The sequence below is a fragment of the Agelaius tricolor genome, unplaced genomic scaffold (assembly GCF_023055355.1).
Source record: "Agelaius tricolor isolate 1412-34295 unplaced genomic scaffold, bAgeTri1.0.p SCAF_15, whole genome shotgun sequence".
NCBI classification, from domain to species: domain Eukaryota; kingdom Metazoa; phylum Chordata; class Aves; order Passeriformes; family Icteridae; genus Agelaius; species Agelaius tricolor.
In genome coordinates, this window is record NW_027269275.1 from 19,023,175 (window position 1) to 19,038,348 (window position 15,174).

The following is a 15,174-nucleotide window of genomic DNA, read 5'->3' on the forward strand; positions in this document are numbered from 1 at the left end:
GAAACTATGTCTGCTTCCAATAAAACTCCCTGCCTCCTTGCCAGGCACAGAGGGAAAAACCTGCCTTCAAACTCCTGGCCATGAACTTGCTTCATGTTTTAGCAGTACAAAATCGCTAAGGAATGACCAGAATATCCCCTGCATCCAAAACCAGCATGTTCCTTGATAAATTTGCTTGGTTTTGCCCCATCCCAGTGGCAGCACTCTGGGCTGAGCTGGGCTGCCTCTCTTCTTTATGCCAGCCCAGCAAGGTCCCATGCACAAACTGGGAAGCAATTTGGCCAGAGGTAAATAATTCCCCCTGTGGCCAGGTCAGCACGAGGTGCTGTCCCAACTTTGGAGAAGTGCTTTGGGTGAAGGTGGCACGTTGGGGTTGGTTTTTGCTCTCTCTGACAGTGTGAAGGTGCTGATTTTCCTGCAGTGCAGGGCATCCTGCTGGATTCATTTCTCGTGTGTTCCATGCCCGTGTCTGGGATTCGTTGGCTGCACTGCAATGTGATTTTTGGACTCCTGCTCCAGCAGTGACTCTCTGACATGCAGTTCAAACCCCCATCTCGTCCCAGACCATACTTTTATTACAGTGAGGAGATCTGTGTATAGCTTCAGACTGCTGCAAATTTCCAAGAGCCGCGTCCCAACGAGTATCACTTTCCAATTTCATTCCCCTCAAGAAATTCTGTCAACAGCTTCTCCCAATTCCATTAATCTTGTGTTTTACCATCTTAAAGCCTCCCATTCTCTCAACCCCCTTAAAGATGTGACCAGTGTTTCTCCTTGAGTGCTGACAATTACTTTCTCATTCTTGTGTGGAGCTGCTCTCCCTGCTAAGAACCACATGCAGTTTTCAATAATACCTATTCATCAGTAATGTATGGAGCGAGCCAGGTCTGGATTTCCACACTGAGGTACTGATGTGTTTTACATACCTTTCGTTACTCAAAAGGGATTTTCTGTCTCTGAACGCTTAATATGAGAAGCATTTTTCAAATTCTTTGACAGAATGCTTTTAACATATCAGCAGGGTTAATAAATCTTTCCCATTTGTTCTGTTCACTTTTATTCATAGTGAAGTATTGATCAGGAACAAGCAGGGATTGTGAGGACAGTTCTCAAATCAAAGTGATATATGGTGCTACCAGGACACTGATACAAATGGTTTGGTTTGGAGCTGTGCTCCTTTAGCCCCAAGGATTTTCCCCCAGCAGCAGGAAAATCCAGAAAGGGATCATTCAACCACCCCAGACCACCAACCTGTCAGAGCTCTCTGCATTAAGTTTTCAGATTTGTTTTTCTTCACCCGTTTTTCACTGTGCTGCACTTGAATAACACAAACATTTTATCTCTCCAAAATGCAAACAACTGGTGGGGTCCAAGTGACTGACTGAAATCAGGGATGGGGTGGCATAGACTACAATAATATTGAAATTAATATTTCACCTTCTGTCCATGCCTCAAATCTGGAATATCCAGGGGGTTTCCCTTCATTGATTTGATTTTCTCTGGGGCTACCTTATGTATGTGCATTCTTTAGAGGTACCTTATGCTGTGCAACTAACTAATCAGTTAAAACCAAGGGACAATTGGAAAGTTTAAGTTAATTTATCCTAATTAGAAACATAGAATCATTACATTTGGAAAAGACCTCTAAGATCATTGAGCAACTTTGATAAAGCACAAGGCAGGTATACTATCCAACAATATGGAAAAAAACCCAGACATTTCTCATGGAGAAAGTCTCAATACCTCCAGCCCTTTTGTGAAGATGGGATGGAAAGATCAGAGATCCATGATGGGAAGGGACAAGATGCTGTTCTGAGGGGAGGAATTCAATCTTAGTGTCAGAAATTCTCAGAGACATCTTGGATTGTGAATAATCTTCTTAGATGCTGGTAAGACATCTCTCACTCAGGGCTTTTAAGACAGCCAGTGGCATAGGGGATTATCCTGAATTAGCAAACAAATTGCCTGGATCTAATCCATTTTCCATTTTGAGTTTCCATGAGTCTGTAGTTCTGTGAATGTTTTTCTCTGTTGATCTTAACTTCTCAACACATCATTGGCTTTTTTTTTTTTTTTTTGGTTGGTTTTTTTGGGGTTTTTGTTTGTTTTTTTTTTTTGGTCTGGTCCTCAGAATTCCTGTTTAAAATTTTGGTGACACGTTGCGCTTTTTGTCAGCCTTGGCAAGGAGGCAGGAATGGTGCATGTGATCCGCTGAGGAGAACAGAATGTCAAAAAGCAGTGGTGGCACGACGAGAGCCAGCAAGGTTGGGAATTGGGTGTCTATTTTTAGTGGCCAAAGATTGTTCTGAGGTTAAAGGAACACACAATTCTGGGGGAAGGTGGAGGGAATATTTGCCTTCCCTGGAGGCAATCCAAGAGGATTGCAGAGTAAGAGGTCAGAGGAGCAAGGGGAGGGGAGGGCTATCTGTGACACAGCTGTTTTGGGAAACAAAAAGGAAAAATAAAAAAAAAAGAGGAGTTGGATGGCAACTCCTGGTGAAGCATTTTTCAGAGTGGTGGAGTCAATGAAGCACATATTTAAGGCATCAGACCACCTACATCTTAACAGATCCACAAATCGATGTTAACGATGCCATTTATGTTTAAAATGGACTTTAAATTCAGCTGGAAAAATAGAATGGATGGTGAAACGGATTGCCTTACTTGTTCCAGCCAACTTTCTGAAGCAGGAACTGATACATCTGCTGGAGAAAAGAGCAGAAAGGACAAAACCCTTTAGGGACAAAATATCTCAGGCAATTCTTCCCGTCAGAAGGTTCTGACCAACACTGAAAGAACTCCGGTTGTAGCAGTGACAAATTCTTGCAGACAAAAAGGGAAATATCAGCTTATTTATTATTTTGTCAGAAAAAATAACATTTGGGCAGTGTAGGACCCTTTTGGAGATGAAAATTGCTAAAGCAGTAAGATTTACCCACTGTAAATTAGCAGTACCTAAAATGGAAAACACAGTGGGATTTTTAATTTTTAAGTCGCTTGAAAATTACATAAACTTTGCATGGTTTTCTCTTGTATTTACTAAATTGAAAGTACAGCATTTTTTTCCTTGTAGAACTATACTATTGACTCACTTTTTCAAAAGGACAAGGAGCAACTCGAAATTTGCATCAGGGAAAGGCACAGGAGCTGCCTAATTTAGCCACATTTTTCTTTGCCCTGAAGAACTGTGAGCTTTCTCCAAGGAAATGTGGAGTGAACCATTAAGCTCAGTCTAAAACCAGAGCAGTGTGTGTATTCCAGGCTGTGCACAAGTTAAACTGCCTTTTAGACAGGTTAAGAACATGCTCAGGATTATTTCACCTGTCAATCCACAGTTACTCACACAAGCTTTGGATGTGCATCCAAGTCTTTCAAAGGTTGTTCTCTGTGTTTGAGGATAGACCAAAAAGCCAATATTGTTAGTTTTGGGCTATTTTTAATGTCTACATGCAGACAGCTCTCTAGAGTTGCCATAAATATCCTGTTTGCTTTCTTTGTTTCTCTTTCATTTGGCTCCCTTGGTATCAACCAGACTATTCTTCCTAAAATGTTTTACTATGTCCCAGCTGCTCCTTTTGGAGGAGAAAATCAGGGAAACACATTTGCAGGGGGAAAGGGATATTTATCCAGCAGTGAGTAACTTTCAAAAATAGTTAAATCAATTTAGAACAAACTTTCAACAGAGAACGCTCACCTTTGGACAGAGATCAAGAATGGAAACTCTCAGACCAGAAGGAATTCGCGCAGGATGTAATGAGGAATCAAAAAATGTGAGTGGGTCTGGAGGGTGCCAGGACCAAAATAAGGCCAGGTCACCCTGGCTGCCAGGCAAAAAGCAGCTTTTTCTCCCTCTCACGCAGCTCACAAATGTCTAACATTTCGCAGAGAGTGCGAAGTGCAAATCCAAGCGGCCACAAGGATTAACTTACGTGCCCGAGTGGGGAGCGGGGCTCAAGGAGCAGAGCTGAGCCCAGCTCTGTCCCACGTGTGCACAAATCCACAGGCAGCCATTCCAGAGCCTGCAGAGCATTTTCTCCCCGTGAAAGGCACGTGTGATGCTGGGCTCATTAGGAGGAGATGTGAAATCGGATCCTCCTTTCTTCCTGCTCGGCTCTGCCTTTCTGCTGAGTGCCACAAAAGCAGATTGCGTTTGTTCACCCTCTGCCCACAGCACTGGAGCTGGAGTTTATCTCCATCTTTCTTCTATTTTTTTGGTTTTTTTGCCTTTTCAAATTCTTGGCTCCCTCATTCAGAAGCTCGTGGAAGAGGGAAATTCTCCTAGTGCAGCAAAGCACTTATATACTGGAGCAGAGGGCTGGTTTGCTTTTTAATAAAGCAGATGCTGCATTTCTTTTTCCGTGCCCATTCTCCAGGCTGGCATGAGCAGACTCCAGGAACTCCTGCCTGCTGTCACTCACACCTGGGCTGAGAGCCTGCCCTCACCAGCAGGGCTTTGCCTGAGCCTTCCCAACAAGCTGGGGAAAAAATCCTTCCAGCAGCTCCTCTCACCTCGTAAAAGCCTGAGTGTGAATTGCCGGTGCACGTGGGAGACCCTGCAGGTCCTGAGGACTCTGAATCTCTTCTGTTCTCCCACCAAAACTGCCCTGGGCCCTCAGCAAATGTTCCATTTCGGCAGCAGCACCGTTCCCTCCTCGGGTGCTGCTGTGCCTCTCGTGTGTCACTGGGAACGTGCAGGTGGTGATGTGAGATGAGGAGGACCAGTCCCAGTTTCTTGTTCCTATCCATCATTTTTGGTGGCACTCAGCCCCCCTGATCATCCAGCACGTGGATTTTAGGGCCATCCTCAGCACAGGGATCTGCAGGTGGTGGTTGCACCAATCCAGCCATTGTAGGTTCTCTGGGCAACTGCTGCCAAAAATTGGGCAACTGAAACCTGGAGAGGGATTAGACTAGACCATGAACAGATAAGGATGTTGATATCAGTTTCAAAATGTGAAGAGGGTAGATCTTGATTAGATATCAGGAAGAAATTCTTCCCTGTGAGGCCCTGGCACAGGATGTCCAGAGCAGCTGTGGCTGCTCCTGGATCCCTGGCAGTGCCCAAGGCCAGGTTGGACATGGGGGCTTGGAGCACCCTGGGATGGTGGAACGTGTCCCTGCCCACGATGATCTTTTTAAGGTGCCTTCCCACCCAAACCATTCCAGGATCCACGACTTCATGATCTCAGGAATTGTCACAGAACACACAAGCAGAGAAAGAAAGGCACGACAGAGTCATGGCCATGTCAGATGTTTGTGCTCCTCAAGGACAGACAGCACCTGCCTCCCTGGAGGGAAATCCAAGGGAATTGTAGATGCCTTTGTAGCCTTGTCTGCTTTATTAGGTAAAAGGACTCCTGGTTTGGCCTTTGCCTGAGGGGGTCCAGTTGCCCTTGCCCAGCAGGAGCTGAGGTATGCTGAATGAAGATGATGTATTCTGTGGACAGGTGCAAAATGGAATAATTTATTCAGCCAGGAGGGGGGAAAAATGTGGGTAGAAAGTTCATCCTATGCTACAGAAAACCACAGCACTGTATATCAGGGACTTACATATTTTTTATTATTATATACATCTCCTAAGTTCAGTGTCAGCTCTTGGCTGTGGGTGGTAGGAGATGTTGGTTCTCCTTGAGGGTGAGAATTTCTGTTGTTTGGAATATTTTGACTTTTCTGAAGAGTCTGTGGCTCTTGGGAAGGACCTCGCTGCTGCAGGGGGCCCAGATGCCCAAACAGGAGCATTTCTGGCAGCTAAATTCACTGGATGGGCTGGTCCTGCTCAGTGACAAATGTCCCCATGTCACTGACCCTACAACCCCCGTTGCAGCAGAGAGGTTTGCTCACTGCAGTCCCCACAAAGAAGCCTGGCAGAGGCTCATTATCATCTCTCCATGGCATTTAAGAGGGAGATCTGCCACCCTGGATATTTTACCCCACCAGTGCCACCCTCCCTGACAAACCATGAGCCAAAAAGCAAAGTTTTTGTGGTCTCAGCATGGCTGTGGTGGCTCACAGGGAAACCTGGGCAGAGTGTGGTGTGTTTACACATTGTCCCTGAGTGACAATCCCTCTGTGTGTCGCCCCAAAGCCATTAAAGCTCTGAGGAGTCAGCAGACGAACTGGAGTGGTTAAACTCATTAACACCAGGTTAACTCCCATTGTGAAGCTCCTGGCTCGACTTCAGAGGGCAATAAAACACCAAGAGCAACACGATGACTGTTGTGATCAGGAAATTTGGGACATGTGTCATTAGAGGGAACAAACAGGGCAGCAGAGGTGCCTGGCAGCAGCTCTGCTGAGTGCTCATTGCCATCGACTCCCCCTCCATGTTCCTCTAATGCCCTTTATCAGCTTCCTCCCCTGTTGGGTGCAAACAAAGTCTGGCTCTTACCTGAGGGTCAGAGAGATGAGAGACAGTGTTAGACAGGATATTCCCAGCATTTTCAATGCTTCCTTTTTGGTGGGTTATGAATGTCTGACTGACACGGCCAAGCGAAAGTGCTGCGGGTTCCCGCGGGACCCGTGGGGCTGTAAAGCTCACAAACATAATAATAACAAAGCCATAAATTCTGACCTGTGGTACAGTCCCAGCCGAATAACAGCTCCCCAGCTGTGGAATATGTGCCCTTGTTGTGTGAAAGTGGCAGACCCGGGGGTAAAGTTCACCTCTTATTTGTCAGGTTGTGCAGAGCCAGGCCCGTTTAATGAGCAGAATGCAGCCAAAAGCCCCAGCAGCAGGACAGATGCCCAAAAGTGTTTTGAGCCTGTTATGATCTACTGAATATTTTGTGAGGAGAGAAAGCTTTAAAAAATACATGATGAGGGACAGCTAAGAGAGGCAGGGTGAGAAGTGGTGGCGATGCCATTGCAAGGGACAGGTTTATCCCCTACACATCAGCCAGGATTTTTGGATCTGCAGAGCTTCACCCAGTGCCTCAGTGCCTCCTGGCCGTGAGGACTGCATGCAGCCCAGGAGCAGGGATGGAATAACTCACACCTCTTTCTTCTTTCTGCAGTGATTTCCTCCCAGCCAAAACTCGGCAGCCTCAAACCCCTGAATGACATTAGGAAAGCTCCAAAGCTTACAGCAAGGTGGGGAAGGGCCCTGGGTGAATATTAGGGAAGACTGACAGAGCCATGAGCTAATTCAGATCCTTCCCAACAGCAGAGAAACAGTTGGATATGTGGAAAACCCCCAAGTACCCCAAGCTTGTGTTTGGGAGGTGCTGGGATGGGCTGGCTTCAGGGAGATGCTCATGGGAGGAGTTGGGGGTAAAGCTTGGTTGGTTCTGCCATCATCAAGAGGGGATTTCCCAGGGAAAAGAGGCTTGAGAGACAACTCCTGCATTCCCCCATGGCCCCTGGCAGACTGGGATCGTGTCCACCTCCAGCCTCAGTGACAAGCGGGAGCGGGCTGCGCGCCATCCGCAGAAGGAAGGACGAGATGATTTGTTTTTGTGTGTGTTTTTCTTTCCATGTCTGCTCCTTGGAAGGAAACATGTCTGCTTTTAGAGAACAATGCTGCCCAGGGCCGTGGGAGTGAGGGACTGACTGGGCTGTGCGAATCCCAGCCCGCAGCCCGTTCCCAGGGCTCAGCCCTGCACCAGCCCCTTCCAGGGGGTTCAGTCCTAAAGGAGGAGGGCTGGGGGCTGTTGGGAAGTGCAGCCCCTTCCTCCCTTTATGGGGGTGCAACTCTTGCTGTCCCTGAGCTGTTGGCAGCAGGGATGTTCTGGGGCTTCCTGAACTCCCCCCAAATCCCCAGTCTGCACCCCATAACCTGCACTTTTACCTTGAATTCTTCCTCTGCTTCTTATCCCAAATGCTCTCCTTGGACTTTTCTTAGAGCCGTCTCTTCTTCTCCACCCGTTTCCCAATGGATTGATGAGGACAATAAAATGGGGATAGGACAACCACCAATCCAGTAGGACAATCCACCAATTCCATCTCCCTCCTCTGGAGCCAAGTGCAGTTATATCAGATCTTCTCACATTGAGGCAACAAAACTCCCTTCAAAGTTGTGAAATTCCTACCACACGTTCCACACCTTTATTAATCACCCTGAGCTCTGCTTTGGGAAGCACAGAGGGCTCCATGGGCTGCTGCAGTGGGGTTAAACTCCACCAGCCTCCAGCCAGGCCATGTTTTGTTCTGGTGTTCTCCACACACCAAATTTTGAGGTGCAATTTGGGCTGCAACCTGTTAACTCCACTTGGAGTGGGTGTTTGGGGCATCTCAGGGGTGCAAAGCAGCATTTTAGGGGTTCTCAGCCGTCTCTCTGCAGCCTGACTAAAAGCACTTGGAATCAATTAGGGAATGTCCAGAAAGGCTGAAATTTCCATCTGTGCCTGAGCAGCACAGGAGGTGTTACAGAGGAGTCAAATACTGTGGATTTGGAGTTATTGGGGTGAAGGGGATTGACAAGAGGTGCAAAGACACCTTTGGGAGGGTTTAGAGCTCCCAAATCTCCAGACAAGTACTGAGTTGAGAAAACACATTCCAGCAGCAGGATATGCCAGGTATTTTCCTTATTTTACAGCATTTTTTGTCACCTCGTAGCTCCCCTGTCATTGCAGCCCTTTGAGCCCGGCCACACCCAGAGATCAAGAATCTTTTGGAGGGAGGTTTTCCTCTCTCCCAGCCCAACAAAACCCTTTTGGTGATCCTTAAGATCTGCAGATCACCTTTAAGAGAAAGCCTTGCCCTGGCACTTGAGGGAAGGCTTGAACAAGGCTCCTTAACAGAGCCCCCGTGTCCTCCCGGGCACCTCTCCCGCCCAGCCCCGCTGAATGGGACCTTAGTTTTCAGGATAAACACATCCATCACAAAGCTGCTTGGCCCACGTCCCCTCCATGAAACCCCTTTTGAGGACTCTCTGCCCTGAGCCCTCATCCCTGCTCCACTTTCCACTCCCCAACCTCCTTTTTTTCCAACGCTCCCCAAGCAAAACCCCTCATTTTGCATTTTCCAGGAGTGGGAAGAGGTGCAGGAAAACAAGGGCCACTTTAACCCCTGTTTTAAAGCTGGAGTTCCCTCCTGGTTTGGTGTATTTAGTTTGGGCACAGTTCTGAAACAAAAGGTACAAAGGAGCCAAGTTGTTGGGGCAGGGGGAGGGAAGAAAGTTGGTTTGATTTCGAGAGCCTTGGAAGATCATTAAAATTTCATAACAGGCAGGGAAGAAAAAAAAAAAGGGTTGTTTGCTTCTAAGGTCTCTGGTGTTTAAAGAGCTCGAGACAAAACTGCCGAGCAGAATATTCCAGTTTATCCCGTGGAATAGGAAGGAATGGCCCCAGACATAATTACAAGTAAGTAGAGCAGTGAGAGGGGGGAAAAAGCTCAGGAAATCTGATGTCTAAGAGGGTTTTTTTCGCTGGGGTTCAATCAGATTGTTTGTTTGTGGTGATTTTTTTGACCTGCCTCAGTAAAGTTTTGGATATTTTGACAGTAAAAGGGGTGGGATTGGGGGGAATTTTGGCTGCTGGAATTTGGGGGAAGCGGGAAGCAAATCAGGGAGCAGGGGTGAAATGTGGAGCGTGGTCTGTGAGTTTACAAAGCTGGGCTCAGGGGATGGGGTTTCAGCAGTGGTCTCGCTGCTCACTGATTTTTGGAGTTTTTATCTGCTGAACAAGCAACCGGAGAGAGGTTTTTACAAAAGCAGGGAAATGATATCTCATTAATATTCCTACCTAGCAGAAAAAGAGGGGAATAATAACATTTAGTGGTTCTAAAGCAGCGGGGAGATGATGATGAATGTTAGGCTGTACGTGAAAACTATACAAGGCTGTATAGATTTCAAAAAAAATCCGTGCTATTTCTGTTCTTGGGCTTCACTCTTTAAAAATACATTACCACTGAAATGGAGTTTTAGAAGGGAATAACAACACTGGCAAAATATTTCTTTGAAGCGCAGAACTCCAGATCTGAAAAACAAAATGGGTCGTAAATCACAGAACACATTAAGAGCCACAAGATCTATGGAAATTTAACATTATAAAATATTCTTCTCAGGATGAAATAGCATTTAAAACCAGTGGTTTACAGTGATACAAACACTAAGAAAGGGATTATCTTCCTGTCAAGGTTGTAGATATCAGTTCCATTCTAAAATCACAGTACAGTACTTTAAAAAATCATTAATAGTGATTAGATATTTGTATATATGACATCAGAGTTATTCATGAAAAGGAGAAACTTTTAGCTCTATATTTATATTTTATTATTAACTTACTTTTAGCTGTCTGCAATTTGTAAAACATTGCTGTATTTAACGGCATCGTTCATGCAGCAAAAGATATGTATCTTACTTTTTTATTTTGTTTTACCAAAAAAAACCCCCAAACCCTAGGAAAAAATAATCTTACTTGTAATTTCCTGTAGCTAAAATGATTGTTAAATAACATTCAAGCTGAACACAAAGAAAATATATTTAATTATTTGTTGAAATGCATAAAATTTTCTGTTTTTTTAATGAGTAGAGCTTATTATCCTTCCTCTTTTTATACATAATCCATAAATGTTGTACCCATAAGAGCAGCTTTATGGGTACAAGAGGAGGACAAGAGAAGGTGTTTTTAAAGGAATATTGTTAAATTCAAAGTGAAATCTTATTATCTCTTGTGGGATTTGTGCTCCTAAAACCATTGCCCACAGTAAATCGTTCCTCTGATTGGAAACGTTCATGCCACAAGGAGGATTAATTATTCCATTAGGACACAATTTTCTCCTTATTTTTCTATCTCCCGGGAAAAAATCAGCTTCCCTGCTTTTCAGTTTTCACATGAGTGTACAAATCAAACGCAGAGATTATTCCTGAGGATTGTCCATGTGCAAACTCCCATCATTTTTTAAGGAGTTTCCCAGAGAGGAGCCTGATCCAAGCCCTGCTGGAGTTAATGACTCATTTCTATCTGCTGTAAAGGGATTTGGAGCTCAGCACTGGACTCCTTACAAGCTGGAGGCTGAACTTTCATAAGAACATGAATTTTATCATCTTGCAAAATCAGGAATCATGGAATAATTTAGCCTGCATTTGGAGAGCGCAGTTTGGCCTGATAATGATATTTTCCTCCATGTACTTTGGATTTATCAGCGGTTTGTGGCTGACACAGCCCGTGTCAGCTGATGTCTCACCCCCACGTTAATAGCACTGTGCTTTGGCATTGTGTTTGTGTAGAAAAACAACAAATTTTCAACCGTCGATTTTGTTATTTTTTAAAAATAGACAAAGGATTGACGATAATAGACAAGAAATAGACAAAGATTCTATTGTCTAAAAATAGGCAAATTATATTTACAAAAAAGCCCGTTCCACAATTTGATAATCATCAGAATAGCCAGAAACCTCACCAGCTCCATTAGAAAACAGAGAACTCTGAGGGGTTACAGCAATTCTGGAGTCAGGGAAGGCTCAAATGCTCTTTGCCTCCTTTTCTCTCTTTTATTCCTTGCCGTGGGCTTCCCACAAAGCCTCCATTGGGAGCAGGGTCTGGAAAGGGTCAGCTCAGTCTGAGCAGGGTCTGGAAACAAGGCCCATGTTGTCACACCAGGCTTGCTCAACCCTTCCAGCGCAAGCCGGGGCTCCATGTCCTGCCATCATGCAAATGAGGCTGTTCCTGCTGGGAACGTGGCATTCCCGGGAACGTTCCCTCCTGGGAGACAGGGCTGCAAGTCCTCCTGGTTTAAGAGCTCGTGCTGATGCTGCTCGTTCTGGCTTTACAGGCATTCACAGCCTCCCTCCTCAGCCTTTCCCTTTTTTCTGCGTGGAAAGAAGTGAGGTGGGAAGGCTCCCAGCTAGATGAGTTTGTAGGAATGAATTGGAGTGTGGGCTTGTGAAAGGAAGCTCCTTCAGGAACCTTTAAAAAGGCAGCTCTTCTTTAAATGTACTCCCCCCCAAAAAAACCCCAACAAACAAATAAACAAAACAAAACAAAAAAAAAAACCACACCAAAAAAACACACCAAAAAAACCCAAAAACAAAAAAAACCCCCACAAACAAACCAAAAAAAACCCACAAAAAACAAAACAAAACAAAAAAAAAACCCAAAAAAACAAAAAAACAAAACACCAAACCAAACCAAACCAAACCAAAAAAACCCCCAAAACAAAACAAATAGAAAACAAAAAAACCCCACAGAATCAGTGGGTGGAGTTATTTGCAGATAATGCCATTTAAGAGGCCAGAAATCTTCTGGTATTTTCCAGTCTGGACGGATGGGGGTACACAGGGGTCTCATCCCCTTGTGCCAGGGAAGCTGGCACTGCAGGACTCCTCTCCCTGATCCATGGCCCAAAACTTTCCAAGTTATTGAACCTCCTCAAAAAATTTTAGAATCAAGCTTGCCTGGGAGGAGTGAAAAGCTGGATTCTACTAAATTTCTGTTCTTTCTGTGCAGGAGAAATTCACAGAACTCAGTGCGGAGTGCAGAAGAACCCAGAAGTGCCTGGGGCAAAATGAGATGGATGATTTCCAATGTCACTGAGTGCCCAATCTGCTCCCACCCCTGGACAGAAACCTTGGCTGCCTCAGGGATGCAGTTTGCAACCTCACTGCTCCAGCACTTGTAAATAAAGGCCTTTTTATCTCTGGGGTTTCATGTTCTGAAGAAAGTTATCTGTGGCCATAAAAACACATCTGTCCCTCTGCTGAGGGCAGAGCAGCCAAGGGTTCAGCATGGCATGGAAAAGCTTCCAGCAGGCTTGGAGTCAGAGCTATGTCCTTTTTCTTCCCTTTTTCCATACACTTGATCCTGACCCAGGCAGCTGCTGCTCTTTCTGGAGGGTGGCAACTCAGAAAAGGCCAAATATCTGATTTTTTTTTTTTTTTTGCCCTTAAAAAAAACTTGTCCTTGCATGAGCAGAAAGATCTTTGTTACAATATCTGCCCAAACCCTTAAACTCTCAGGAACTTCTCTTAGCCCTGGTGCTGCTGTCACAGCTCCAGCATCCCTGGGGAGGATGAAGCTCCTCATTCTGAGGTCTCTGCCTCAGCACAGCTCTGTCTGCAGCAGGGGCAGGACAGGGATGGAGCGGAGAAATGAATTGCAATAGGTTGGGGAGCAGCTGTAAAACCCAACCTGCCAAACTCAGCAGAGAGGCAGCTGCCCCTTCCCTACTCCCAGTGAAGTCTCTTCCCCCTGACAGTTTGCTGAAAGCATTTCCATTGTGTGGCACTTAGCACATCTGGGGATTTATTGCAGCTGATGCTCTCTGTGTTCTGTCTCAGTGACACCCACAGAGGATGAGGAAGAGCAACCCGTGCCAGATCTCTGCTCCTCGCTGCATCCAAATGTGGTAAAACCCTGGAAAGCTCTGACGTAGGAGAGCCCTGCTTGTCCTGGTCTGATCCTGAATGACACTGACGCCCACTGACTTCTCCCTGCAACAGATGCTGCTTAGGAAAAACACCAGGATTTGGATAAATTATAGGAAAAACAAACGTTTATTTCCCAGCCTTTAAATGCAGGGCACTGGCATGTGTGGCAGGGGTGGAACACAACATTGATCAAATTCCTCGTGTCCTGACTTTATTACCCTACTGGATATGGAGAAAGGGAAGGAATAAAGGCTTCCCAGGCAGGAATAAAGCTCAGATCTGAGCTTCTCAGACTCCACAGAGGAGCAAGAAGGCATGGTGCATGGCAGAGAGAACTTCCCTGGTAATGTCCCAGATGTCCCTGCCCTTTCCACCCAGCTGATGGCTGGGTTGTGCTATAGCAGAAAATAGGGATTTTCCAGCAGGACCACAGGCTGTGGCCATAGGGCATCTACATCCCAATGCCTTTCCCTGCCCTTTACCTCAGCTGGCCCTTTGCAATAGTGGAATTGTGTTCCCAAAGGCAGGAACACAAAATAACTCATGATGTGCCTCAAACTGTGAGCAAAGAGTATCTGATCCTGCCCAAACACAGACTGCTCGCTTCAGAGGGGGCAATATTTACACAGTAATCAACATCTAATTCTCTTTCCCAGCTCAAATATTCCCTTGTGTTCTCAGCCACAATTTCTGCTCATCCAGAAAATCTGCTGGTTGAGCATGGGGATGTGAGCAGAGCTCCCAGGGAATGCCCAGGGATCCTCCCAAGAGCTACAACCTTGGGATGATCCTCTCACACCCCAGGATCAAGGCCTTTCTCCTGGCTCATTTCATCTATAACCACCCAGATTGGGCAAGGCTACTGAAAATTCGGATTTCTGTGCTTTCCACGCTTTCTAAATTAAAGTTTTCTCCCATGTAAGTGAGCAAAAAAATACCCTTCTTGCCTCAAGGATGGGGAAATAAGAGCAAAGAACCAAATTGCAGCCTCAAAGTGCAATTTAGAGCTCCCAGGAGGCACAAGATCTCCTCCTTGCCAGCCATCCCTTTGCTGACTTCAACAGCTCAGAATGACCAGCTGGGCAGAATGAAATTCCTTCCATTCTCAGATACTGCAATAAATATTTAATAAATAATCAAATTAAACCCAAATGTTGCTTGTATTTATTTTTTTTCCTCCCTTAGGTCAACATCTGTAGCTTCTCGTGCTGTTATTTGTGAAACAGCTTTATTAACCTATTACGAAAGCAGGCATTTGTTATGCAGCAAATTGAAGTTTCACAGTCAATGGATGTTTTGTGGCCTGGGAAAAAGTAAACATCAACTGGAAAAGTCACTTGTGCCTATTCTTGTTTTTGCCCAATATGAATTAATATCAGATGTGTAAATGGTGGAATTCCTTGAAGGAAATGCATCTCCTTTGTTAAGGGACTGCTAGCTGGAAGCTCCAGAGCCTCAGATGATGTAATAGCCAGACGTCTGCAGACTTTTAGAACAATTCTCATTTATTTCCAGGAATAAGAGGAAATTTCTTTCTACTTCTCTTCCCACATCACTCATCCTAGCAGGGAAAGATGCTTTCCAAGGCGTTTCAGCAGTCACTAATGGCATAGTTCTGTATGGGTCACTCCACTTGACTGATGGATTAGGATCCAGTGTCAAACTAAGGAAAAAGGGAGAAGAAATCTTTATATGAGGATGGAGACAGACTGATGAGTCCACCCTGCTGATAATACTAAACCATTCAGGGGCTAAAGATGAAAGGTGACTGTGATGGGATGCCAAAAATCCATCTGGAAGTCCATGGCTGAGTGAGAAAACATCAGGTGAAGTTCAGGACAGATAAATGTCAAGTGATGTACACAGGG

The 15,174-nt window shown here is 45.4% G+C and overlaps 1 long non-coding RNA gene across 1 annotated transcript; it reads left to right on the forward strand.

Moving 5' to 3' along the window:
- The first annotated feature begins 9,048 nt into the window (after positions 1 to 9,048).
- Positions 9,049 to 14,446, forward strand: LOC139596150 (uncharacterized). Its single transcript, XR_011681260.1, has 3 exons — positions 9,049 to 9,299; positions 12,387 to 12,554; positions 13,217 to 14,446. It is a non-coding gene; the product is annotated as an uncharacterized lncRNA (long non-coding RNA).
- The last annotated feature ends 728 nt before the right edge of the window (positions 14,447 to 15,174 follow it).